Here is a 27,347-nt window from a genome sequence, read left to right on the forward strand (position 1 = left end):
CACTATAGAGACACACAGAGGGGGAGGGCTGACACTATAGAGACACACAGAGGGGGAGGGCTGACACTATAGAGACACACAGAGGGGGAGGGCTGACACTATAGAGACACACAGAGGGGGAGGGCTGGCACCATAGAGATACACAGAGGGGGAGGGCTGGCACTATAGAGATACACAGAGGGTGAGGGCTGACACTATAGAGACACACACAGCGGGAGGGCTGACACTGCTGACACACACAGCGGGAGGGAGACACACATAGGGGAGGGCTGACACTATAGAGACACATGGGGAGGGCTGACAGTATAGAGACACATACCGGGGGTGGGCTGGCACTTTAGAGATACACAGATGGGGAATGCTGGCACTATAAAGACACACACGGGGAGGGCTGACAGTATAGAGATACACAGAGGGGATGGGCTGGCACTATAGAGACACACGCAGGGCTAGAGCAGGCACTATAGAGACACACACAGGGGGAACTCTGGCACTATAGAGACACACAGAGGGGGAGGGCTGACACTATAGAGACACATGCAGGGGGAGGGCTGTCACTATAGAGACACACAGAGGGGGAGGGCTGACACTATAGAGACACATACAGGGGGTGGACTGGCACTATAGAGATACACAGAGGGGGAGGGCTGGCACTATAGAGATACACAGAGGGTGAGGGCTGACACTATAGAGACACACACAGCGGGAGGGCTGACACTGTAGAGACACACATAGGGGAGGGCTGACACTGTAGAGACACATGGGGAGGGCTGACAGTATAGAGACACATACCGGGGGTGGGCTGGCACTTTAGAGATACACAGATGGGGAATGCTGGCACTATAAAGACACACACGGGGAGGGCTGACAGTATAGAGATACACAGAGGGGATGGGCTGGCACTATAGAGACACACGCAGGGCTAGAGCAGGCACTATAGAGATACACAGAGGGGGAGGGCTGACACTATAGAGACACACAGCGGGAGGGTTGACACTGTAGAGACACACATAGGGGGAGGGCTGACACTATAGAGACACACACTGGGCGGGCTGACACTATAGAGACACACACAGGGGGATGGCTGACACTGTAGAGACACACACAGGGGGAGGGCTGACACTATACAGACACATAGGGGAGGGCTGACACTATAGATATACACATGGGGAAGGACATGCCCCCTTTCCATAAGTGCACGCGATGAGGAATGCCATCTAATAAAACTTTTTTTGTGTGGGGGCACGCAACTAGGAACTTTTGCCCTGTGCTCTACAGTGTCTAGTACCGGCCCTGGCAGCGCACTTAGCACAGTGTCCCACTGATAGACTCTGAACACTAGAGTGTGCCCAGTGTCTACAGCAAATACGCAGTTCACCAGAAAAAGGGCGACATTGGCCATTTTCCCTGTGTTTTCCATACTACACATGCGCAATATGCCTGGAAACTGGGCGCATCAGCCACTTTCCATATGTTTTCACAGCGCAAACACCGGTGCCGAATTAGGACTCCAGAGTAAGTATAATATGGGTGCAGGGTATGTGTGTATAATATGTGGTACAGGGCTCCCTTTGACCCAGGGGCCCGTGTGCACTGCACACCCTGCACCCATTATAAATACACCCCTGGATCATGAGAATCGTTAACAATGTCTTTTATTGCCTGAACTTGCAGGAGAATCTGACAATAACGTTAACAATATCGTAGAGTGTGTACTGTATGCTCATATTGTTTGCCTGGCAAAAATAACTCTATATTGCTAATGGAGCATATCATTTACTATGTACAGTACAGTACTGTATAAGCCTTTTGAAGTACATGAGGAAGAAACACTTTCTGAAAAGGAAAATAAAAGTAGAGAGATACTGTAGAAGACAATGCATGTACAGTACTTACAAGGCTTGGAAGGGCGGCAGTGTTGGCGATCTGTGAAAAAAAAAACAATGTAATTTTGTATTTAAAAAATGGCAATATTGTAAATGGAGCCCGATTGTACTATTACATTTTTTTGGCAGTATAAAACAAGGTGACTGAAACATACTGCACTGTACTGGAAAAAAACATACTGTAGAGTAAGAATTTGTGTGTAAGCAGAGGAGGTTGGAGTTGGGTCTTTTGCCGCATACAGGAGCTTATTCAGACCCCATCGCTAGGATGTGAATGGTCGTAGATGGCCAATATTTCCAATCTGCGCATGCATATGCATCGCAATGCGCGTGCGCAATCCACTGTGAAAGATCGGGAAGCGTTTTCTCGCCAAGCAAAGACAGCCCATCTGAATGTGTGACAGGAGAGGCAATTTGTGGGTGGTAACAGGAGCAGGCCACTAGAAATGGGGGACTGGAGGTGTGAACATAGGCAAGTGTCTCAATGCCATATCAGAGGCATGCATAATTAAGAGGCAGCATCATAGTACATGTCACTTGGTTGTATTTCACATTGAAGTGATTGCAGTGCTTGTGGAAGGGTATAGTCAACCTCAAGCACAGCGATCACATCCGATGGTGCTCGGTGTACCAATGGTTTCATGCACTTCCTGGAGATGATGTGTGTAAGCGGGCTTCTTATGAATGGCTGGTGGGCATCTGAATACACATAGTGATCGCAAAGCCAAGACATAGTGGGCATGCTAATGTCTTGCCGTGCGATTGCCTGCCCTGCTGGGTGTGCACTGGATTTGCATATGCATGGTGTAAGTGAACGCATCTAGCGAGCAGGTCCGAATGAGCTCCACAGTACACAGTAGATGATAAGTTGAACGATATGGATGATAATGACATCTTTATGGTACATATGGGCCTGTATTCAATTTGAGCCGAGCCGCGTTAAGTTAACGTGGCCCGGACTTAATGCCGACATCGCCTGTTTTGTAGGTGTTAAAGTATCTCACGCGTGCACGCTTAACCCCGTATTCAATTTCAAAGTACGCATAAACGGCACCCGGCGATACTGTAACTAGCGGAAAGTACTGTCATTTTTGGGGAAATCAGCCTGTCACCCCCCAAATGATGCTCTGACGTGGCGGTTCACTATAGTACCCCCCGATTTGGCTTGCTGAAGGTATTTGGTGTTTTTAAATGGGCTCAATAGCTGCCAAATAGCGTTTTTCTATACCTGATGCAGAATAGTATTTACGAGTATTTTTTTCCAGAAAATAAGTTATCCCAGCAATTTGGGGTACTTGAAAATGGGGGTCAGCATATTTAAAGTTGAAAAAGTAAACTTGAAAAAATCGTGAAGAATCCACCTGCCGCAAACACCTGCAATAAAAAAAACACCTAGGGCATACTTGAGGACCCCCCCAGAGTCAAGTTCACTAGTTTTTAAGTTTGTACCCCAACATTTTTTTTTTCGCCCCCTTTTTCAAAGTCAATTTTTGGGGAGTCCTTAAGGTTTTTTTTAAGTTTTTTTTGCACAGTTTACCTTTGGGGGACTGTCTGAAGGCTGCATGGGGGTTCCCGCAACATTGCTCCCCAAAACCCCAATTCTGCACTTTTTTCTGCCTGCCATTCATAAGCGATACTTTTCCGCCTATTACATTGCATTGACTTTCTGCCTAGGCGGAAAGTCTTTCAAATTGAATACGGAGTAAAACCAGAACAGGCGATAATGACATAATCGGCGGTAACTTAACGCGGATCCTGACTTAACGCTTCAAATTGAATACAGGCCTTAGACTCGTATTCAATTTGAGCCGAGCCGCTTTAAGTTAACGCGGCCTGGACTTAACGCCAACATCACCTGTTTTGTAGGCGTTAAAGTATCGCGCGCGTGCACGCTTAACCCCGTATTCAATTTCAAAGTATGCGTAAACGGCACCCGGCGGTAGTGTGACAAGCGGAAAGTACTGTTATTTTTTGGGAAATCAGCCTGTCACCTCCAAATGATGCTCTGACATGGGGGTTCACTATGGAACCCCCCGATTTGGCTTGCTGAAGGTATTTGGTGTTTTTAAATGGGCTCAATAGCTGCCAAATAGAGTTTTTCTATACCTGATGCAGAATAGTATTTAGGAGTATTTTTTCCAGAAAATAAGTTTTCCCAGCAAATTTGGGGTACTTGAAAATGGTGGTCAGCATATTTAAAGTTGAAAAAGTAAACTTGAAAAAACACTTGGTGCATACTTGAGGACCCCCCAGAGTCAAGTTCACTAGTTTTTAAGTTTGTACCCCAACATTTTTTTTTTTCGCCCCTTTTTCAAAGTCAATTTTTGGGGTGTCCTTAATTTTTTTTTAAAGTTTTTTTGACACAGATTACCTTTGGGGGACTGTCTGAAGGCTGCACGGGGGTTCCCGCAACATTGCACCCCAAAACCCTAATTCTGCACTTTTTTCTGCCTGCCATTCATTAGTGATACTTTACCGCCTATTACATTGCATTGACTTTCCACCTAGGCTGAAAGTCTTTCAAATTGAATACGAGGTAAAACCAAAACAGGCGATAATGACGTCATCGGTGGTAACTTAAAGCGGATCCGGGCTTAACGCTTCAAATTGAATACGGGCCATGGTTTTAGAACATCCAGTGTGTATGCATGATAAACACTACATGATATCGCTAATAGGACATATCTAGTGTGTACAGTATGAGCCTTTTGGAGTACAGGAGGGAGAAAGGCATTCCGAAAAGGGAAAAAAAGAAGAGTGATACAGTAGAAGACAATGTACAGTAGTGTATAGTACAATACTTAGGAGGCCCGGAAGGGTGGCTTGGGCGGCTGCGACCTCCTTTTCCTGGCACCTTTGATGCCATTCACTTCCTGTGGAAAAACAAAACACTATTGTACAGTACAGTAAAGTTTGCTTGTAAACAATTGGACTATGCCAAAAATTCCTACTGTGTGAAAAGTCTCTACCTGAATAACAACACAAACTAATACAGTATACTGTAGTACAAAACCTAGTCCATGAAGCTGGCATTGGGCCCAACATAGTATGGTAAAAAAATATACAGTATATACTACGTAACTACAGTAGGTACTGTATTACTATGTGGCGCCACCTCACGCAGAGGTTCTGTGGGCAGCACTGTCACCACTCCATGAGCTGTGCTTTTGGATTGCAGAGTGCCAGGATCGGAACCCTGCTGCTAGAATTGCTGCCCTTAGCATACTTTGGAGGCTATAGGCACACCCTGGCAGTTACCACAAGAACCACAAATACAAGCATGTGGGGCATTACGGGCCCTCTGGTACCTTTAGTTCCACAACAAAATAAATATTAAAATAAACAAAACACACACACCGTAGAAAGTAAAAGTTTATTAAAACATACAGTACATGCACATACATATGTACACACACTATCTCACATACTGTACTCACCTTTGTATTCCTAAAGTATTCATGTCCTCTTAATGTGGAATCCATAGGGTACCTGTAAAAAAAAAACACATACCCACCTCCTTATGACACGATTCTCACATGCACTGTAGCAGTACACGTCCATTTTAACACTGTGCTCATACTGTACTGTACAGTAGGTGTTGCTTTCACAATCTCCCTGAAATGCTTTTCATACTTTAAAGTACAGTAGTGTTCATTCTAAAACCCTTAGCCTAATTAGTTATAGTATGTGGACAAAACTGTATTGTTTTTCTGAAAGGCAAAATGGTAGACGTGATGTATCACTACAGCTACTATACTGTATTTCTAATATAAATAAATTTTTTATTAAGTACACTATGCCCTTCTCAATGATTAGGTGCAGGGTACTACAATATAGGGGTGAGCAGGTTCGGATTTCTGAAATTCGAGCCCCCCCAATCCGAGGCCGATCCGAGTCAGGCTCGACTTTTCCCACCTGACTCGGATCTGAAATCGAGGCAAAACGTCATCATCCCGCCTTCCGGGTCTCCCGGGTTTTGGATCCTATATAAGATACCCGCGTCAGCTCCATTTTCTCACTCGGCTGTGGACAGTGAAGAGGGAGGGTGGGAGTTAGGGCTGGCTGGGCTGTGTAGTGTTGTGTTGTGCTGCGCTGTGCTGTGCTGTGCTGCTGTTGGTCATAGGGGCTGTGTCCACTCCTTCAAAGTCCATAGGGGCTGGCTGGACTGTGTTGTGCAGTCAGTTGTCCATAGGGGCTGTGTCCACTCCAAAGTCCTGTGCAGTGTCCCAGTCCTAAAGGGGCGCTGTAGTGTTGTTCAGGGGGTGCTCTGTCCATCAGGGGTGCTCCCCCCAAGTGCAAAAAAATATATATTTTTTCTGTGTTTGTGAATTGTGTGCACTGTGGCTGCACGTGCATCAACAAAGGAACAGCGCCAAGCATGCGCCTGTGTCCCATAAGTAAAGGGCCGGCTGGAATGTCCTTTAAAGGGTGCTGTAAAACCCAAAGTACACTCCAAACAAATAAATAAATATATTTTCTGTGTTTGTGAATTGTGTGCACTGTGACTGCATGTGCATCAACAAAGGAGCAGCGCCAAGCGTGTGCCTGTGTCCCAAAAGTAAAGGGCCGGCTGGCTTGTCCGTTAAAGGGTGCTGTAACCCCCAAAGTACACTCCAAACAAAATAAAAAAATATTTTCTGTGTTTGTGAATTGTGTGCACTGTGGCTGCACGTGCATCAACAAAGGAGCAGCGCCAAACGTGCGCCTGTGTCCCATTAGTAAAGGGCCGGCTGGCATGTCCGTTAAAGGGTGCTGTAACCCCCAAAGTACACTCCAAACAAAAAATATAGATATTTTCTGTGTTTGTGAATTGTGTGCACTGTGGCTGCACGTGTATCAACAAAGGAGCGCCAAGCGTGCGCCTGTGTCATAAGTAAAGGGCCGGCTGGCTTGACCATTAAATAGTGCTGTAAACCCCAAAGTACACTCCAAACAAAATAAAAAAATATTTTCTGTGTTTGTGAATTGTGTGCGCAGTAGCCGCACGTGCATCAACAAAGTAGTGTCAAGCGTGCGCCTGTGTCCCATAAATAAAGGGCCGGCTGGCTTGTCCGTTAAAGGGTGCTGTAACCCCCCAAAGGGCACTCCAAACAAAATAAAAAAATTTTTCTGTGTTTGTGAATTGTGTGCACTGTGGCTGCACGTACATCAACAAAGGAGCAGCACCAAGCATGCGCCTGTGTCTCATAAGTAAAAGGCCAGCTGGCTTGTCCGTTAAAGGGTGCTGTAACCCCCAAAGGGCACTTCAAACAAAATAAAAAATATTTTCTGTGTTTGTGAACTGTGTGGGCTGTAGCTGCACATGCATCAACAAAGGCGCAGCACCAAGCGTGCGCCTGTGTCCCATAAGTAAAGGGCCGGCTGGCTCATTTCTTAAAGGGTGGTGTAACCCACAAAGTGCACTAGTCTCCAACAAAAATAAAAAATTATTTTCTGTGTTTGTGAATTGTGTGCACTGTAGCTGCACGTGCATCCACAAAGGAGCAGCGCCAAGCGTGCACCTGTGTCCCATAAGTAAAGGGCCGGCTGGCTTGTCCATTAAAGGGTGCTGTAACCCCCAAAGTACACTCCAAACAAAATAAAAACATATTTTCTGTGTTTGGGAATTGTGTGCGCAGTAGCCGCATGTGTATCAACAAAGTAGTGCCAAGCGTGCGCCTGTGTCATAAGTAAAGGGCCGGCTGGCTTGACCGTTAAAGGGTGCTGTAAACCCCAAAGTACACTCCAAACAAAATAAAAAAATATTTTCTGTGTTGGTGAATTGTGTGCACTGTGGAATCACGTGCATCAACAAAGGAGCAGCACCAAGCGTGCGCCTGTGTCCCATAAATAATGGGCCGGCTGGCTTGTCCGTTAAAGGGTGCTGTAACCCCGAAAGGGCACTCCAAACAAAATAAAAAAATATTTTCTGTGTTTGTGAATTGTGTGCACTGTGGCTGCTCGTGCATCAACAAAGGAGCAGCGCCAAGCGTGTGCCTGTGTCCCATAAGTTAAGGGCCGGCTGGCTCATTTCTTAAAGGGTGGTGTAACCCACAAAGTCTCCAACAAAAATAAAAAATTATTTTCTGTGTTTGTGTGCACCTTAGCCGCATGTATATATCAATATAACATAAATGGAGGACCAAAATTTCTCTGATAAAAATAAAATAGGGAAAGATCAAGAACCACTTCCTCCTAGTGCTGCTGCTGCTGGGGGTTGTTCATCATCCCAGAGAGGAAGTAGGAACACCACTACTTTTACTAAACAATTGACCCTCCAACAGTCCTTAGCGAGGAGGATGAAGTACGACAACAGTCATCCTGAAGCAAAACGTATAACAGGCCTTGAATGCTATGTTGGTGATAGACGTGCATCCGGTATCCACCATTAGTGCAGTGGGATTTAGACAATTGATGGAGGTAGTGTGTCCCCAGTGCCAAATCCCATCTAGATTCCACTTCACTAGGCAGGCGATACCGAGACTGTACAGAAACGTCAGAAAAATTGTCCTCAGTGTCCTGAAAAATGCGGTTGTACCCAATGTCCACTTAACCACGGACATGTGGACAAGTGGAACAGGGCAGACTAAGGACTATATGACTGTGACAGCCCACTGGGTAAATTAATACCTTACGCAGCAACAACAGCAGCGTCACCAGTAGCAGCATCTCAGAAACAACAGCTCGTTCCAAGGAAGGCTACGCTGTGTATCACCAGTTTCAGTAAGAGGCACACCACCGACAACCTCTTAGAGAAACTGAGGGAAATCATCGCCCAGTGGCTTACCCCTCTTAGACTCTCCTGGGGATTTGTGATATCTGACAATGCCACCAATATTGTGCGGGCATTACATCTGGGCAAATTCCAGCATGTCCCAAGTTTTGCTCACACAATAAACTTGGTGGTACAGAATTTTCTGTAAAGCGACAGGGGCGTGCAGCAGACGCTTTGGGTGGCCCGAAAAATTTCTGCCCACTTTTGCCATTCAGCGACTGCGTGCACCTGTGTCATAAGTAAAGGGCCAGCTGGCTTGTCCGTTAAAGGGTGCTGTAACCCCCAAAGTGCACTCCAAACAAAATAAAGAATTCATTTTTTTTCTGTCTTTGTGAATTGTGTGGGCTGTAGCCGCACCTGCATCCTCAAAGCAGCAGCGACAAGCATGCATCTGTCTTTTAAAGGGTGGTGTTACCCTCAAAGTGCGCTCCACAAACAATAAAAAAATTCTTTTTTTTCTGTCTTTGTGAAATGTATGCGCAGTAGCCACACCTGCATCATCAAAGCAGCAGCGACAAGCATGCGTCTGTCTGTTAAAGGGTGGTGTAACCCTCAAAGTGCGCTCCACAAACAATAAAAAAATTCTTTTTTTCTGTCTTTGTGAAATGTATGTGCAGTAGCCGCACCTGCATCCTCAAAGCAGCAGCGAAAAGCGTGCGTCAGTATGTTAAAGGGTGGTGTAACCCTCAAAGTGCTCTCCACAAACAATAAAAAAATTCTTCTTTTTCTGTCTTTGTGAAATGTATGCGCAGTAGCCGCAACTGCATCCTCAAAGCAGCAGTGACAAGCGTGCGTCTGTCTGTTAAAGGGTGGTGTAAACCTCAAAGTGCGCTCCACAAACAATAAAAAAATTCTTTTTTTTTCTGTCTTTGTGAATTGTGTGGGCTGTAGCCACACCTGCATCCTCAAAGCAGCAGCGACAAGCGTGCGTCTGTCTGTTAAGGGGTGGTGTAACTCTCAAAGTGCGCTCCACAAACAATAAAAAAATTCTGTTTTTTCTGTCTTTGTGAATTGTGTGCACTGTAGCTGCACGTGCATCAACAAAGGAGCAGCGCCAACCGTGCGCCTGTGTCCCATAAGTCTGATAAAGGGTGGTGTAACCCCCAAAGTGCTCCAAAAAAGAAAAAACATTTTTTTTCTGTGTTTGTGACTTGTGTGTGATGTAGCTGCACGTGCATCAACACAGTAGCAGCGCCAAGCGTGCGCCTGTGTCATAAGTAAAGGGCCGGTTCGGACATCTGGTCCGGACTGAAGGACATGCCAACAATTTCTGACAAGTCTACTGTCACTGCATATGATACTGCCCTCAAAGCAGCAGCGACAAGCATGCATTTGTCTGTTAAAGGGTGGTGTTACCCTCAAAAGTGCGCTTCAACAAAATAAAATAATCTTTTTTTCTGTGTTTGTGTGTGAAATGTATGCACAGTAGCCGCACCTGCATCCTCAAAGCAGCAGCGCCAAGCGTGCATCTGTCTGTTAAAGGGTGGTGAACCACCAAAGTGTGCTCCAACCAAAATAAAATAAACTTTTTTTCTGTGTTTGTGTGTGAAATGTATGTGCAGTAGCCGCACCTGCATCCTCAAAGCAGCAGCGCCAAGCGTGCATCTGTCTGTTAAAGGGTGGTGAACCACCAAAGTGTGCTCCAACCAAAATAAAATAAACTTTTTTTCTGTGTTTGTGTGTGAAATGTATGTGCAGTAGCCGCACCTGCATCCTCAAAGCAGCAGCGACAAGCGTGCGTCTGTCTGTTAAAGGGTGGTGTTATCCTCAAAGTGCGCTCCACAAACAATAAAAAAATTCTTTTTTTTCTGTCTTTGTGAATTGTGTGGGCTGTAGCCGCACCTGCATCCTCAAAGCAGCAGCGACTGTCTGTTAAAGGATTACATCGGTGACAGCATCCAAGTAGCATGTCAGACAGTCCGTACCTGTACTGGAAGGAAAAAGAGGGAATTTGGAGGCCCCTGTACAAACTGGCTCTATTTTACCTGAGTTGCCCCCCTCCAGTGTGTACTCCGAAAGAGTGTTTAGTGCAGCCGGGAAACTTGTCAGCGAAAGGCATAGGAGGTTGCTTCCACAAAATGTGGAGAAGATGATGTTCATAAAAATGAATTATCAACTCTTCCAGGGAGACCAGCCTCCAGAACGTACAGAGGGACCTGTGGTGGTGGATTCCAGTGGGGACGAATTAATACTCTGTGAGGATGAGGATGTACACAACACTGAAGAGGGTGAGGAATCGGTGGATGAGGAGGATGAGGACGACATCTTGCCTCCGTAGAGCCAGTTTGTGCAGGGACAGATTAATTGCCAGCTTGTTTTGTGGGAGCCCAAATGAACCAATCATTTCAGCCACAGTCATGTGGCAGACCCTGGCGTTGAAATGATTGGTTTGTTAAAGTGTGCATGTCCTGTCTATACAACATAAGGGTGGGTGGGAGGGCCCAAGGACAATTCCATTCTTGCACCTCTTTTTTTTCTTTGCATTATGTAATATTTGGGGCCTAGTTTTTCAAACTGCCATCCTGTCTGCCACTGCAGTGTCACTCCTAGATGGGCCACGTGTTTGTGCCGGCCACTCGTGTCGCTTAGCATAGTCTTTCAGCTACCTCGGTTCAACCTTTTGGACATAAAAACACTATTGTGAGGTGTTCAGAATAGACTGGAAATGAGTGGAAATTAAGGTTATTGAGGTTAATAATAGCATAGGAGCAGAAAAACCCACAAATTCTGTGATTTTAGCAGTTTTTATGCTTTTTTAAAAAAAAAATACAGATCCAAAACCCAGAACCCAAAACACCGAAGGGTAGTTTTGGCAAAACCAATCCAGATCCAAAACACGAAGAAAGATCCAGATCCAAAACTAAAACACAAAACACGAAAAGTGGCCGGTGCACACCCCTACTACAATAGAATGAAAACTACAATATAAAAGCTCTACTCGTGTCTTTAGTCTAAGAACATTGCAGTCATGTGTGACTAACTGTACTGTAATGTGTAAAAAATGCACTGCTAATGTGTGGCATAATGTTTATTAGGGCACTAGTAAAGTGTTGCATAATGTCTGTAAGGCTACAGTAGGGTTTATTTGTTTCAAATTTGTTTTGAGGGAAACTGACAGTACAGTGTTATTTTTCCACAGTGCAGACACCACCACCATCACCACCGCAGGAGGAGGAGAAGGAGGAGGGTGAGAGTTGTAATGATTACAACAGTTATGTTGCACACCAGTGTACTGCTACTGTCTTTTTTATTTTTTTGCATAATATTTTTTATTCGTATACACACAGATGCCCTGGTCATTGACCTGGAGGAGGAGGAGGAGCCTGCCAGCCCTCAAGGAGACAGTTAGTATTCTTGTAGAGTACAATACTTCTCTTATTTTTAATAATGTACATGCAGCCCATGCAGCATGGCTTCCTCTCCCACCCCGTCGTTGTTCCTTGCTGCTGGCATCAGCAAGTGTGCTTACACTTGATGAAGCCGGCACCACTGCCGGGCTCATGGCTCATGATATTGGCTCATACACACCTTGTCTAGTATCCATGAGCCATACTGTACAGTAAGTGGATACTGTCAATAAAGTGTAATAATACCTGTAGTAATACTACTGTTGGCCTCAATCTATTTACGTTTTTGTTTTGTGGCAAAACACAGTAACATTCTGGTTTATTTTCCACAGTAACACCAAACCAAGAGGTCCAGCCCCCACCCCCAGGCCATGAGGCTGCAGCCGGCCCCAGCCACTCCTTTAGGCTTTGTAAGTACTGTAAACTACATTGCCTTCTATCACTCTACTTTTTTTCCTTTTCACATCTCCAACCTCTTCTCCTTACAGACTAATTATTTCTTTACTTGTGTTTTTTATTCAGTACTGTACTGTACAGTACTGTTATAATACCTGTAGGAAGACTACTGTTGTAATAGTAATAACTGTTGTGCAGTACTGTAGGGGTCTTTTTTTCAGAATCAAACTGACTACGCCAATTTTTTTTCACAATTACTCCGCCACCAAAGTTCAGGGACCTTCCTTTAGGTAAGAAAGTAGTGACAGTTAAGCTGGCTAAACATTGTACTTCCGTGGGTCTGTACCAGCTACAGTATACTGTATATCTGTAAACAGTGTTGTTAAACAGACATTCACTGTGTGGTACAGCTGACACAATAGAGTATGTCTGATACACAGTACTGTACAGATTCTGCAGAAAAACTTTGTTCTTTGTGTATGGATGGTCTGCTATAATCTTGCAGTCCGCTCATATTGTACACTTGCTGCATACAAGTTGTGAAATCTAGGGGCCTGATACAATTACAGTATGTCTTTGGGGGACCCATTCCACCCAGGTATTGTACTATAGGTTCCATTGCCTGTATCTGTACAGCCTCACCCTTGACTGTGTCACTCAGCTTCACCTCCCATGTCTTTCTGCCTCTTTCCCTACCCCCTGTGTCTTTCAGTTTTCCATTTTGCCTGTCAGTTTACTCTTCCCCCTCTGGCTCTGTTTTCTCATGTTTGTCAGTTCCCCCCCATCATGTCTTTCCCAGGAGTGTGGGGCATAGGGGGCAGTTGCCCCTCCATAATTTCTGTTGTGTGGTTACAGACTGTGTTTTGCCCCTTTATGAACTTTTACACAAAGCAGAATGGGGATAAATGAAATAGAAATGTGGATGAAGAGTTACTGTATTAGAACTAACAAAATTTAGTTTTTTCTGTAATTTACTGTAACTATATTTTTTTTTTACTAAAACAGACCAAGCTACTCAGAGACAAATTGTGGATGGCCATGGACCCTTGTTGCTTAATAGAGGTACTGTACAGTAATAATGATTTTAATAATTTTATTTTTATATACAGTATTGTAGCACTATTTATCCAGAAGGGCTCAAGGTGCTTTTTTTTATTAGTATTAATGTAGTACTTGCATGAAGTTTATATTTATATTTATAAATATTCTATAGTATAAATATATACTATACAGTAAATATAAATATATTTATAGTGTGCGTACATGTGTGTGTGTAGGGAGGCAGTCAATAGACCGGCAAACAAGATGCCGCCGGTCTATATCCTGACTGCAGGAGCCCAGGAAAATGGTGAACACCAAAGGATGCCAGACCAAATTAGGTAAGTCTGGGGTGCTCTTAGCATTAGCCATGAGGTGGGGGAGGTTTAGGGTTAGGGTTGGGCACCCCTGGGGGTAGGTAAGGTTCAGGGTGCGGTAAGGAGGGTTACAGTAGGTTTAGGCACCTTCAGGGGGAGGTTAGGGTTAGAAAATGGAGGGGGATGTTATGGTTGGGCACCACTAAGGGAGGGTTAGGTGTGAGAGGGGTAGGGATATGGTACTTAAATTATCCCCTCTGGCTGCCGGTGTCAGGATACTTCATACCCATTCCATGTGTGCATGTTTGTTTTAATAAACTTTAACTTTCTATGGTTTGTGTGTCTTGTGTTTATTTTTATATTTCTTTTGCTGTGGAACTACAGGTACCAGTGGGCCCGTAATGCCCGCATGCTTGTACTTGTTGTTCTCACAGTACCAGCATTCAGGGGCCGCTTGCTGGGACATGTAGTTCCATAGCAAGACAATATTTGTAACTGTTAAAAAAAATTAATATACAAATAAAAATCCCATTCCTGGTCTCAAATGCAGGATACCCACTTAGCAAAGCATGCACCCAAACCTCTAGCCCACACACGCCGCCATACTGAGAGCTGCACCTGTGGTGTACGTGAAGTGACATCTATGAATTACAGTAGACAATGGGCCTGATTCAGAGCCGCTTGCTGCTGGTGAGTGCTGGCTCTGATTCAGGGCGTTTTTTTAATGCCAGCTGCTCACAAAGCTGTGGGAGACCTCCCACAGCTTATGTTTGTGGGCAGGAGGTCATCGCGATAATCGCAACCATTGGCCTTGCGATGTGACCCTGTGGTAGTATCATGGCTACCGCAAGGTTGATTGGACTTCCTGCTCTAATAGAGCAGGAAGTTCACTACTGACATCAGTACTGATGTCAGTAGGGCCTCCCACAAATGCCAGGTGTTCCTAAGTTCCCTGGGGCAGCTTAGCTGGGCCATTTTGGGGCAGTTCTGCAATCTGGATTTGAATCCTAGTATGTTAGGGAACTACCCTAAAGAGGTCACTTGGATATGGTGGGTAGGCCCATAACCTTGGCGAAGATTATGCTAAAAACCTGTATTGATTGCAAAATTTTATTGCATTTATATATTATCAATAATTTGATGTTGTGCACCTGAGATTTTATCTGTTTTTGTGCTTGCAATTAGTCTCATCAGGTAGCACCTCCCATTATATATATATTCACGGTCTGCAGTCCAGGAATCTTTCCCATATACTCCATTTAATGTGCTTTATAGCACACCTGAGCGAAATGAGACACCCTCAATCTGGACTAGCACCCCTACCTTATTTGTTTAAAAGCATGGAGCCTGGTAATGAATATGCACACTGGTATTAGGCACAATTCTAGGTAAGTCCTACAAGTAATATATTGTAGTGCAACTTTGGTTCATTTTTGGGGCGTGGGTCCCCCTGGATTACTTTGGTTGATCTGTTTCAGGGCACTGCATTATAACAAATTTTTCTTTTATCACACATTTTAACCCTTCACTGTTTGTTTACATGTACTTCACTTTTTTATTTTCATTATTTATACGCAGCTGTGGCTGCTCTTAACTATCTCTTTTACACTGCACTTTTCTTAATATGGCGGTGCCCTGGGGCGGCTTAGCTGGGCCATTTTGGGGGCGTCCTGCACTCTGGATTTGAATCCTAGCATGTTAGGGACCTACCCTAAAAAGGTTACCTGGATATGGTGGGTAGGCCCATATCCTTGGCTAAGATTATGCTAAAAACCTCTATTGAGTGCAAAATTTTATTGCATTTATATATTATCAATAATTTGAAGTTGTGCAACTGAGATTTTGTCTGTTATTGTGCCTGCAACTAGTCTCATTAGGTAGCACCTCCCATTATATATATATATATATATATGTATATATATATATTCAGGGTGTGCAGTCCAGGAATCTTTCCCATATGTTCCTAAGTGAAAGCCTGCATTTGTGCAGCCACCCCCCCTCCCTGCCTAAATAATGGGGCGAGCTGTCACTCTCCATCAACAGCAACCCCGTCTTGTAGCGAGCCCTGGAGCGACTGAACATCAGTCACTCACTGGGGCTTGCGCACGTGCACGCCGGACATCTGCGTGCGCAGAACAGAAACAATGGGCTGCTTGCGAGCAAACAGTGCTTGCGAGCAGCCCTGAATCAGGCCCAATGTGTACAATGTCAATAGCAGGCTCAGCATGCGGTGGCATTGAACAGAAGCGAATGATGGTGGGGGATGGTGATGAGCAATACAATTAGCTCATCGAGGTTGAATAGTAATGCATCATGGTAGGGGAAGGTGGTGAATGGACTTGGGTGTCCATACACACAGAGAGACGACTCTGTAATGTGTACAATAAAATGTGGTTGGTGGTTTAGCATAGAATGTTGCTGGGTAGCATAAAGTAGCATAGAAATGCCAGATGGTGGGAAATTGTGGATAATGTATAGAGTTTAGTAGGTTTGGATAAAAAATACTGAACTTCAATTGCTTTGTCTTTATGCAATGGTAGGAGTGCGTCTTTTTGGTCAGATACAGGTATAAATGACAGAACTAAAACATCACCAAGTCTTGTAGAGAAGATTTTTTTTTTTTTAAATGTCCCTTACTAGGTTTCAAACTCGGGACACCCACCCTTGCAAGGTGCTGACCCAAACCTCTAGCCCATACATGCCAGCTATGTCAAAAGCTGCACCTGTTTGTACAGTGTGCAATGCATCAGCCTAGTGCTGATGCATTGTGTCACCCCCAACCAGCTCCATTGGGCATGTGCAGTACTATGAGACTACATATTGTACTCCACAGCATAGTGCGGCTAGCAGGGCGCTACGTATCATACTGTATGGAGTGCCGCACACAACTTTCTTGAGCACACAGTGCATCAGCAGTACAGTGGCATAAAGTAGCATAGAAATGCCAGGTGGTATGAAGTTGTGGACAATATATTGAGTTCAGTAGGCTTTGATAAGAATATAGAACTTCAATTGCTCAGTCTTTATGCAATGTTGGGAGTGCGTCTTTTTGGTCAACTGAGATACCTGTATAAATGGCAAAACTCACACACCACCAAGGCCTGTAGTGAAGATTTAAAAAAAAAAATGTCTCTTGCCAGGTTTCAAACCCGGGATCCCCACACTTACCAAACCATGTCACCCAAAAAAATGTTAATAGCAGGCTCATCCATGTGCACTCCACCAACTGCTGTTTTTAATAATAAAAAAATGCATCTTCCTTTCAAAATATTACACTAGTACATGTAAATACAGTACCCCACGATTAGAGAAAAATTCATCCTGTCTCATTGAAAGCTGTGCGTGCATCTCATTAATGTACAGTATCGGTTATACCATCATAAGAACACATACATAACTACAGTATTGTAATTGCTGTGTACTGATTTGCATTCCCTAAGAACTTATGTGATATTAAAAAGATTGGTTGTGCTAACATGCAATATGCAAATACACTGTGTGAATGTGATTGGCCCGCACGTCAGTGATATCCATCTAATTTAAAAGCATGGTATTCAGTAGTACAAATTTAATTAGTTGAGCACTCACCACCCAGCAGTTAAGCAGTAGATGACATGCAGTGGCTTATCTTTCATTATAGAATACCATGATATGCCACAGTACAGCCATCACGTAATATTCAATGGCATGACACAGAGGCCTGAATGGTGCGCTATGAGCAACAAGCTAGCTTGGCCCATCTATACCTAATCTGAGGGCCATGACCTGTGTGTCAGAAGCAGCCAAGTCCATACCTTCTTGCGAGGGTCCCTGGTGAACTCCATGCCTTAGAAATAGGTCTTACCAATCCCCAAATACTACCCGAGAGTTGCAACCCATGCAATTTGAACCCAAAAGTAGCTAATTGAGTGTCAAGTGATTAATTTGGAGATAACTGACTTTATTTCATTGTCTATATTGAGACCGTGTGGAATGAGAGTTTTCAGTGTTATGATCCATATAAGTTCTTCTTTATTACATTTTTTAATGTGATCTTCACCTTTTCATTTTTTTGTGATCTTCTTGATGCCAATAAAGCCAATGCCTATTGTGTCACTTTGGTGATATTCGAGGAAATGCAGAGGGACGTTATGATTAACTGATTTGTTGGTGATACTTCTTAAGAGTTATGCAATTCTTATTTTGAGGGGTCCTATTGTCCTCCCAATGTACTGCTTTTTATGGGGACATTGTATGAGGTATACCACATTACTGGTGTTTACAGGATATTATTTTATTTTATTTTGTAGGTGTTCCCTGTTCTTGTGGAAGAAAAAGTTTTAGTGGGTTTTGTACTTCTGCAGTTTAGTGTTTTACAATTCTTACATACTGTGCAGTAGAAGAACACTTCCGTAGTTCTGGTGTTCTCATTTGTCATCTGTATAAGTGTTGATGGTGGGATATGATTCTCCACTAATTTGTTCTAAATACTGGGGGCTTTTCTGTATATCATCTTTGGTTGTACAGGGAGTATTTCTGCAAGTTGTTCATCTTTTAGAAGTAAATTCCAATGTTTTTTAATGATTTTCTTAATCTGGTTTGCATTGGTGTTGTATTGTATATTTAATGGAATATGGTTCTTCAGAGGATCCTCTTTATGTGTTGTTCAGTATTCTAAGAGTGCTGACCTATCTTCTCTCCCTATTTGTGTGAAGGTTTCCTTTATGCTGGCTTTGACTTTATAAACTGTTGTTTGAGTGTTTCTCCTTGTGTAGGGTAATCGGATAGTTTTGTACAATTATATGTTGTCCATTTGATTTGACCTGTTGGTATGTTCTGAAACCAATTGGGATGATGACAACTGCTCGAAAGAATGTAGCTATTCATGTCTACTGTTTTTTTGGAAAGTCTTCACGTGTATCTGTTTCTAAACAATGAATATATGTAGATCGAGGAAATTAATGTCCATCTTGCTAAAAGTTGTCATGAACTGAAGATTGTGGTAATTATTGTTGATATATTGTATGAAGTTCAAGAGTGTGTGTAGTGGTCCGTTCCAAATACAGAATATGTTGTCTATGTATCTTTGCCAGAGGACCAAGATCGCCACCCAGTCATGGCCTATCCATATGTGGGAGTCTTCCCACCTGCTCATGAACAGGTTTGAATAACTGGGGATGAACTTGGTTCCCATAGCAGTCCCAGTCTTTTGTAGAAATAAGTCGCTGTTGAACAAAAAAAAATTGTGTGTGGGAGGACGTAAAAAAAATGAATAACTGGGTGTTGGTTGTTTATATAATTTTCTTGTTTTGTTAAGGTGCCTTCATCTAAACCTGTTCTAAAAATGTTCTCTAGTTCCTGATGAAAAATCTGCATTGGGTCTGTTTTCATCTGTCCCCAGGTCATGGAGTATCCTCTTGGACTCTTTAATGTAGTCAGATTTGTCCAATAGCACTATTCCCCCCTTAATCTGCCAGTTTGATGAGCAGGTTATGATTTTGTTTCATTAGTCAGTTCTGTCAGTTCTTTTGGGGTGAGGTTGTGATAATACATTTTGTTGGGGGTTTGTATTTTGTTTATATCCTCTATGACTAGTTTCTCAAATGTGTGTAAAAGAGGTAATTTGAGGTGACTTGGGAAAAACTTGAAGGTGGTTTAAGTGTAGTGTGTTTATGGGATTTTGCATTGGTGTCAATCTGCTCTTTGGTGGTAGGGATAGACATAAAGTATTTTTCTTAGAGTAAGTGCATACAAAACGATTAAGTTCTAAGTAGGTTTCAAATTTATTGAGTTGATTATATGGCACAAATTTTAGGCCTATATTAAGAGTGATGTCACTGTTTGAAAGTGTGTGATCACTAAGGTTAAAGTTACCTTTAGTGTCATGTAGGCTTGGTGTTTGAATTTTTTATGGATGTTTGTCCACCTCTACATCCTCATCTCGTTGGTCCAATTTTCTTTTTGTACTGGTTGGGTACGTTTGTTTGTGATTTTTGTAGGCAGATATGGCTGCCTATCTCCAAGTCTAAAAAATGGAACGCACATTGGTCCTTGGTCTGATCTGATGTCGTGTTAGTGGTGATTGTTGGTGGTTTTGTTTTATACTGTGATGTGTTCTTGTCCTGTGTGGACATGTGTATGTTTACACCTCTGGATGTATTTACTCACCCTTGTTTTTGTGAGTTTCAGGCAAGGTGTACGCATCTTCTTCCAGTGTCATCTTCTTCCTCTATCTCATGTATACTAGAGGAGGTGTCTATATCAGAGTCTGACTCTATATTGATAATGCGCTCTTCGGATGGGGTTGGAATGTTTTTGTTTATATTATGTGCTTTGTGTAGTTTGGACATGTATTGCTGGTAAGTGAGTTCCAACTTTTTGTATATAGCTGTTGTCGCTCTTGTTTCTAGTTTCTGTGGTTTGTATGTCCTGTTCTGGGTTTATCTGTCAATGTATTGTTTTGTTCTCCTTGGGTTGTTTATTATTGTTCCTATTGCTTCTGGTGTGTGTGCCCCTGATTTTATCTCTTATAATTTTAGATTTTTTTCCTCTCTATAATTAATTCCTCAATTTTGTTTAGATTCTACCTAGTAAGGGTCACTAGGTTTCTAAATTATTCCTCTCCTTTGAAGGGTTTGAGTCAGGTGTATAATGCATTAATATCTGTGTCTAAATTATTTAATTATTCTTTGTGGGTATTTCTAGGGATAATATTATTATTAGTATAACATCACAGGATATGTGAATCCGACCAAACTTTGGTTTCTTTTGTGATAAGTTTTACTAGTTGTAGGTATTTTTGACAGAATGAGGTACTGTTGTTCTGTAGTGTGACTTTATGTTCTAGTTCTGAAAGAAAATTGTTCGCCCTATCCAGCCTCGTTGTTCTTAATCCAACAGACCCATGTGTGGTTTGCTGGTATTATGTGCGCTTGATGTATAATACCTGTTGTTATGCGTGGTGATAAGTATCCCCTGGTGTCCGGTGCTGTGGTTGGCAGGTACAAAAACAAGTTAGAAAATACAAAACCGCACTCTACAGTCAGTAGGGTTAGTACTCAAAAGAATGTATAAATGACACTGTAATGCACAGGAGGTAGGAGGGGTAGGAGTTGAAAATTCAAAAAAAAGATGGTGGTAAAGGCAGAAGGAGGTGATGGGGGAAGGGGCGATGGTATCAATGGGTATTATGGTATATGAGTGCTGCACCTTATTTAGGAGTACCCAATCCTGCTATATAAAGGTAGAGATATGGAGACAGGTGCACTCTCTAAGGGATGGGGTGTGAGATAAGATGAATGTAGAGAATGAGAGGGCTATGTGGCAGATATTTAAGGATGAATGGATGTGGTGTATTACACTAACATCTAGAGTATGGGGACAATAGCTTTTTTGAGAAGTCACCATGCTGCTCTGGATGGCAGTACTTGTAACTGTAATAAGTAAACTGTCCCTCTATAGGGCAGTGTTCAATGTATAAAAATGTATGTGAATGTGTGACTAGCTCATGGGGATTTATTTAGACCCCTTTAGGGGGCTCCTTGGCATGTGGTACTTCACTGGCCCATTACCCCTGATGGACCTTTGGTCTACAGACTTAGGAGTGAGCAGTCAGACAGTCTCTATTGGAGCACATAGTAGCACCTAGGTAGCTAGAGTGGCGGCATCCCACACAGGTAATAATACAATGCTTACCAGTAGGGATCACTTTGCTCTGGAGCAGTGTCTGTGAAATAGGAGGTTCACCTTCTGAGTATAGATGCCCCTTGTAGTAATGTGGGTGGCTCTGGCAGTATCTCTGTCTGGGGACTGCTTCCCAAAATGACACCTCACCCTGTCCTGCTGTGGACATACTTCTGTTTTTGGTACTTGAACCCCTTGGGGTCTGGACTGACTGGCCAGTGCTGGTAATGTCATCTTAAAGATGTAGTGATATTAGAGCTAAAATGACTATTACATTTGGCTCTATGTGTGATAATACTTAAACACATAATCACCAGATGTCAGATTGCAGAACCACAACTGCAGTACACAACTTAACCACTAAAACTTATATATAAAATAATGACTTGGACAATGATGTGGCATTAAAAAATGGCCAGTCTTTTTATTTAAACTTTATAAAACATTATCTAATGGTGGCAGAAAGAAAGCAGAACCAGTTGATCAATGACTAAAATGTCATACTGCAAACTACTATCAACAATTAGGGCCTTTTCTAAACCAAATAGAGTCCAGGGCTAAAATGTCCTTTGGTGAGCATCCCTCCCACAACCAAAAAGGAATCTTGGGACAATGCTTTCAACATATCTGTTAATATATGTAATATGTTATTTACTTCACAATAACCATAAAAATAGAAAAAATATATTATTCAATTGCCATACAATTCATTCATACAGTAATACTGAGATGGCTCAGTGTAGAAACTGGATTGGCTGCAGAAAGCTAGGTAAATGGAGGAAATGTAGGTACAGGGTTAACTGAACACTCAGGTCTTTTGGCAGGGAAAGGGTTAATAGAAGGTGCAGATTGGTTCCAGCAGGAGAGTGGGAGCAGGCAGAGTAATGCAGGTTGCTTGGAAGCTGGAATACAGCAAGAGCACAGGTGAGCACGGAACAGACAGGTCTTAGGAGCACAAGAACTCTATCACAGCATACGCTGTGAAACACGTTGCACTGGCAACTATGGGGACTCTGAACTCCCTTAAGCACTCAGTGCAGGATCGTGAATGGTTGGACAGAGCATGTGACATGCCAGGATTGGAGCAACTAAGTCACATGACCAGAAGCAAGATGACGGCACCCATACCAGAACAGAATGGAAACACCACCATGCTTACTCCAGCCAGAATGACACAGTGACTGTGGAACACCTCTCACAGCGAATGCCTGCAACCAGACACCAGCTTCTCCCCCAGAAGGACCACGCCACAGCACCCTCACAGGTAATACCCATCGTTCCCTATGCCGGGAAACCCTGGTCATGACAGTACCCCCCTCCTTATGAGTGGCCTCAGGACACTTACCAGGCTTCTCCAGATGGGCAGCATGAAACATCCTGATGAGCATAGGAGTGTGGACATCATGAGAAATAGTCCAGCAGCATTCTTCTGGGCTATTACCTCTCCAATCCAGAATATACTCTAACTGGCCTTGTCAAACACGGGAATTCAAGACTTGGGATACTTCAAATTCCACACCTCTCTCAGTTTGGACATGGGGAGGAACTGGCAGGACTTTGAGGAACTTGTTGAGAATTAATGGCTTGAGTAGGGATATGTGGAAAGAATTAGGGATTCTTAGGTAGGAAGGAAGTTGGAGATGGTAAGAAACTGGATTAATTATTTCAGTAATGGGAAAGGGTCCAATGAATCGTTGGGTGAACTTCTTTGATGGAACTCTGAGATGCAAATTATGGGTGGAAAGCCAAACTTGATTCCCAACTTGCATTTGAGGCACTTTCCTTCGCTTCCTCTCCACCTGAATTTTGTAATGTAGGGAGGTCTTCTCCAAATCTGTGTGTACTTGAGCCCACATTGAGGTGAACTTCCATACAGTGTTATCCACAGTGGGTACATCAAAGACAGACAGACTCTGAAATTCAGGTATTCGAGGGTGAAGGCCTTACACAATAAAAAATGGAGTTTGATTAGTGGAGTAATGATAAAAAGCGTTGAGCGGAAATTCGGAGAAATTCTAACCAATTATCTTGAGAGGAGGACATGACAATTCTTAAAAAGGTCTTGAGATCCTGATTTACTCTCTTAGTAGATCCATTATTTTGTGGATGATAGGCCGTAGAGAAATTCAACTTCACTTGTAAAACAGAACAGAGAGCTCTCCAAAACTTAGCTACAAATTTAACACCACAATCCGAGACAATCTCGGCAGGAAGTCCCTGGAGACGAAATATGTGATGAACAAAAAGATGAACCAGATCTGATGCAGAATGTAATTTCTTCAGAGGAACATAGTGAACCATTTTTGAAAAACAGTCTATCACAACCCATATGGTGGTATAGCCATTAGAATTTGGAAAAATCTGTTACAAAATCCATCAAGATATGTGTCCATGGGTGGGATGGTATGGGTAGAGGTAATAGTTCGCCAGCTGGAGATTGACGAGGAGACTTGTGCTCAGCACATGAAGTACAGACAGAAAAACTCCATTATGTCACTTTTCATTGATGGCCACTAGTAAAACCTTTTTAGGAACTCCAGATTTTCCAAATGCCAGAGTGTCCTGCAAACCATGAAGAAAGAGCCCATGTAAGTAGCTGCTTCCTTAATTCTGGGGCCACAAAGGTTTTCCTGACAAGAGGTTGTAGTAGAATTGTAGGAAATACTTTTGACTCTAGCACCGGGGTACTACGTAAAATCTTGGAATTGTTATCACAGAACAGGGACCTTGACTAAGCATCATCCTTTTGGTTGAGAGCTCCTGAGCGGAAAGACAAAGTAAATTGAAAACAAGCAGAAAATATTGCACAGTGAGGACTCATGCACTGAATATTTTTTAAGAAAAGAAGATTCCTATGATCAGTGAAGATGGTAAAGGGGAATTTAGCCCCTTCCAAAAGGTATCACCATTATTTCAATGCCAACTTAATGGCTAACAGTTCTTGTTCACCTATGGCGTAGTTCTTCCCGGCTGGAGAGAACTTTTTAGAAAAGAACCCACATGGATGGATTGGATTATCCTCAAATTGTTGAGAGAGGACAGCTCCCACTGCCTCTGAAGATGTGTCCACTTCTAATAGGAAGGGTCTATCCAAGTCAGGTTGTTTTAAGACTGGAGCTGTTATGAACGCCTGCTTCAGAAGTTGGAAGGTGGTTTCTGCCTCAGGAGGCCACAGAGCAGGGTTGGCATTTTTGCGAGTTAATGCTGTAATGGGAGCCATTAAAGATGAAAATCCCTTGATGAAACGTATAGAATTATTGGCGAATCTGAGCAGTCTCTGAACAGCCTTTAATATCTGAGGTCGAGACCAGTTCAGAATGTCTTGAACTTTTTAGGATCCATTTCCAGGCTGGAACCAGAGATGATATATCCAAAGGAATGGTACATTTAAAACACTGAAGACACATTTTTCCAATTAACAGTAGAGCTGGTTCTCCCTCAGACGAGACAGGTCTTCTTTTACATGTTTGTGGTGCTCCTCTAGGGATGAAGAAAAAATCAGAATGTCATTTAGATAGACAACATTGGAGATGAGTAACCGATCTCTGAAGATCTCATTGACAAAACCTTGAAAAACAGCAGGTGAGTTGCACAACCCAAAGGGAATGACAAGATATTCAAAATGTCCATCCCTTGTATTGAATTCAGTCTACCACTCATCTCCGGCATGGATACGAAAAAGATTATAAGCCCCGCGTAGGTCTAACTTGGAGAATATGGTAGATCCCTTGACTCTATCAACTAATTCTGTAATCAATGGGAGTGGATATCTGTTCTTAACCGTAATATCATTAAGACCTCTGTAGTCTATACACGGTCTTAGCCCACCATCCTTCTCAGCAACAAAAAAGAAACCTGCTCCAGCAAGAGAAGTGGAAACTTTTTCCAGATACTCCCAGATATACTCCGACATGGCTTTGGTTTCTGGCAGGGACAAAGGATGTTTGAGCTTGAGGAAGCATCTTGTCAGGTAGTAGATCGACTGGACAATCCGATTTTGTGTGAGGCGGTAAGATATTAACTTGTTTTTCAGAAAAGACATCAGCATGGGATTGATGTTCTTTAGGTATTGCTGGAAATAATGCTATTTTCCACACAGGTTGTACTTTGGGAAGACAAGATACCTGACAACTTGTACTCCATGAGAAGACCTACATTGTGCACCAGTCAATCCTGGGGTTGTGCTGTCGTAACCATGGAAATCCTAGAATAACTTCATGGGAAGCCTTGGGTATAACTAGGAAACGAAGATGCACAGAATGGTGTGCTCTAATGCAAACCAAGACTGGCTGGGTTTCCTTAGAGACAGTTCCATTTAAGAGAGGTTTCCCATCTACAGAGGTCAGGGAGATAGAGTGTTCAAGAGATATACAAGGAATTTGTAGCTTGTCCACAAAACTAGAGGTCATGAAGTTCTCTGTTGCTCCAGAATTTAATAGAGCAGTGCCGTAAACAGGTTTAGGCATAACGTCTAAAGCTACGGTTAAGGATGAATCATTAAATTTTGGGGATGGACTTATACTCCTAACTTGATGTCCCCAGGACCAGTTAGGATCGGGCATTTCCCATATTATGGGAACAGGAGGCCACAGGTACCCGAAATCTCCACAATATAGGCAGAGGATTTTTAGTATTCTTCTCTGTCATTCCTCTTTAGAGAGACAGGTATGATTCACCTGCATGGGCTCTTCATCTGTAGGAGAAGGAGGTAGATGGGTAAGGGTAGATAGTGGAAGTGGCTTGTCACAGACAGTTATATGCTTCTCTGCCTGGCGTTAGTTGGAAGCTTGCAGGTGACCAGATTATCCTTTAATCGATCAGAAAGACTGTGCCAAAGAGCTGAGGTAAGGGCTTCTTCATTCCATTTGAGCTCTGATACCAAAATCTGAAACTGTACAATGTACTGGCTGACGGACGGGTTCCTTGTTTTAGAGTCATAATACTGGATGAGGCCAAAATGGTTCTTCCTGGTTCATCAAAAATCATCCTGAATGATGTTAAAAATTCAGAATAATTGCCCAGAAGGGGTCTGAATGCTCCCAGAGTGGAGTAGCCCAATCAAAAGCTGAGCCGGTCAATAGGGAAACAATGTAGGCCACCTTAGTTTTAGCAGAAGGGAAATTATCTGGCTGCAAGGTAAAATGTACATCGCACTGATTAAGAAATCCATGACATAGCTTGGGACTGCCATCAAATTTACTTGGCATAGGTAAGTGCAAACAAGGAGATGCTCTGTAACCTGTGTTATCAGAATGAGGAGCAGGTGTAACCATTGTTACAATTAAAAGAGTCAAGGTAGTTTGCAGAAGATCTTGATGTTTAGTAATTTCTTGTAAAAACTGGGCAATTTGGTGCTGCATAGCTTCCAGGTTTTTCAAACAGGTTGCTATGCACCAAATTAAAACCATTCCAGACTCATATCCCATGGCACAGGAGTGCAAACTGTTAGGATCTGAGTTTGTTGTGGACCCGGGGTAGTAACACAAGCAGACACCTGAACAGACAAACTGAAAAGTGGATTTTTTTAATGGGTGAACTTGAAGGCATGTACACGGATAATATAAATTCCTGAATATAGATAGGACGGTGATAACTAGAAACTGAAGTGAAGTAAGAGTGGGTATTGTCCAGGTAGTGACAGAAATAATAAAAAGTCTTTGTAATCCAAGTGGTCACTGAGAGACTGCAGACAGGATATCAGGTTACAAATTGATACTGGTGAGATGAAATCCAGAGAAGTTATGGAGTAATTGAATACCTGATGAGTAGTACTGAAATTGCTCAGTGTAGAAACTGGATTAGCTGCAGAGAACTAGGTAAGTGGAGGCAATGTAGGTACAGGGTTAACTGCACACTGAGGTCTTTTGGCAGGGAGAGGGTTAATAGAAGGTGCAGGGTGGTTCCAGCAGGATACTGGGAGCAGGCAGAATGATGCAGGCTGCTTGGA

Source organism: Taudactylus pleione, unplaced genomic scaffold (genome assembly GCF_031769625.1).
Source record: "Taudactylus pleione unplaced genomic scaffold, aTauple2 ptg000125l, whole genome shotgun sequence".
Taxonomy (NCBI): Eukaryota; Metazoa; Chordata; class Amphibia; order Anura; family Myobatrachidae; genus Taudactylus; species Taudactylus pleione.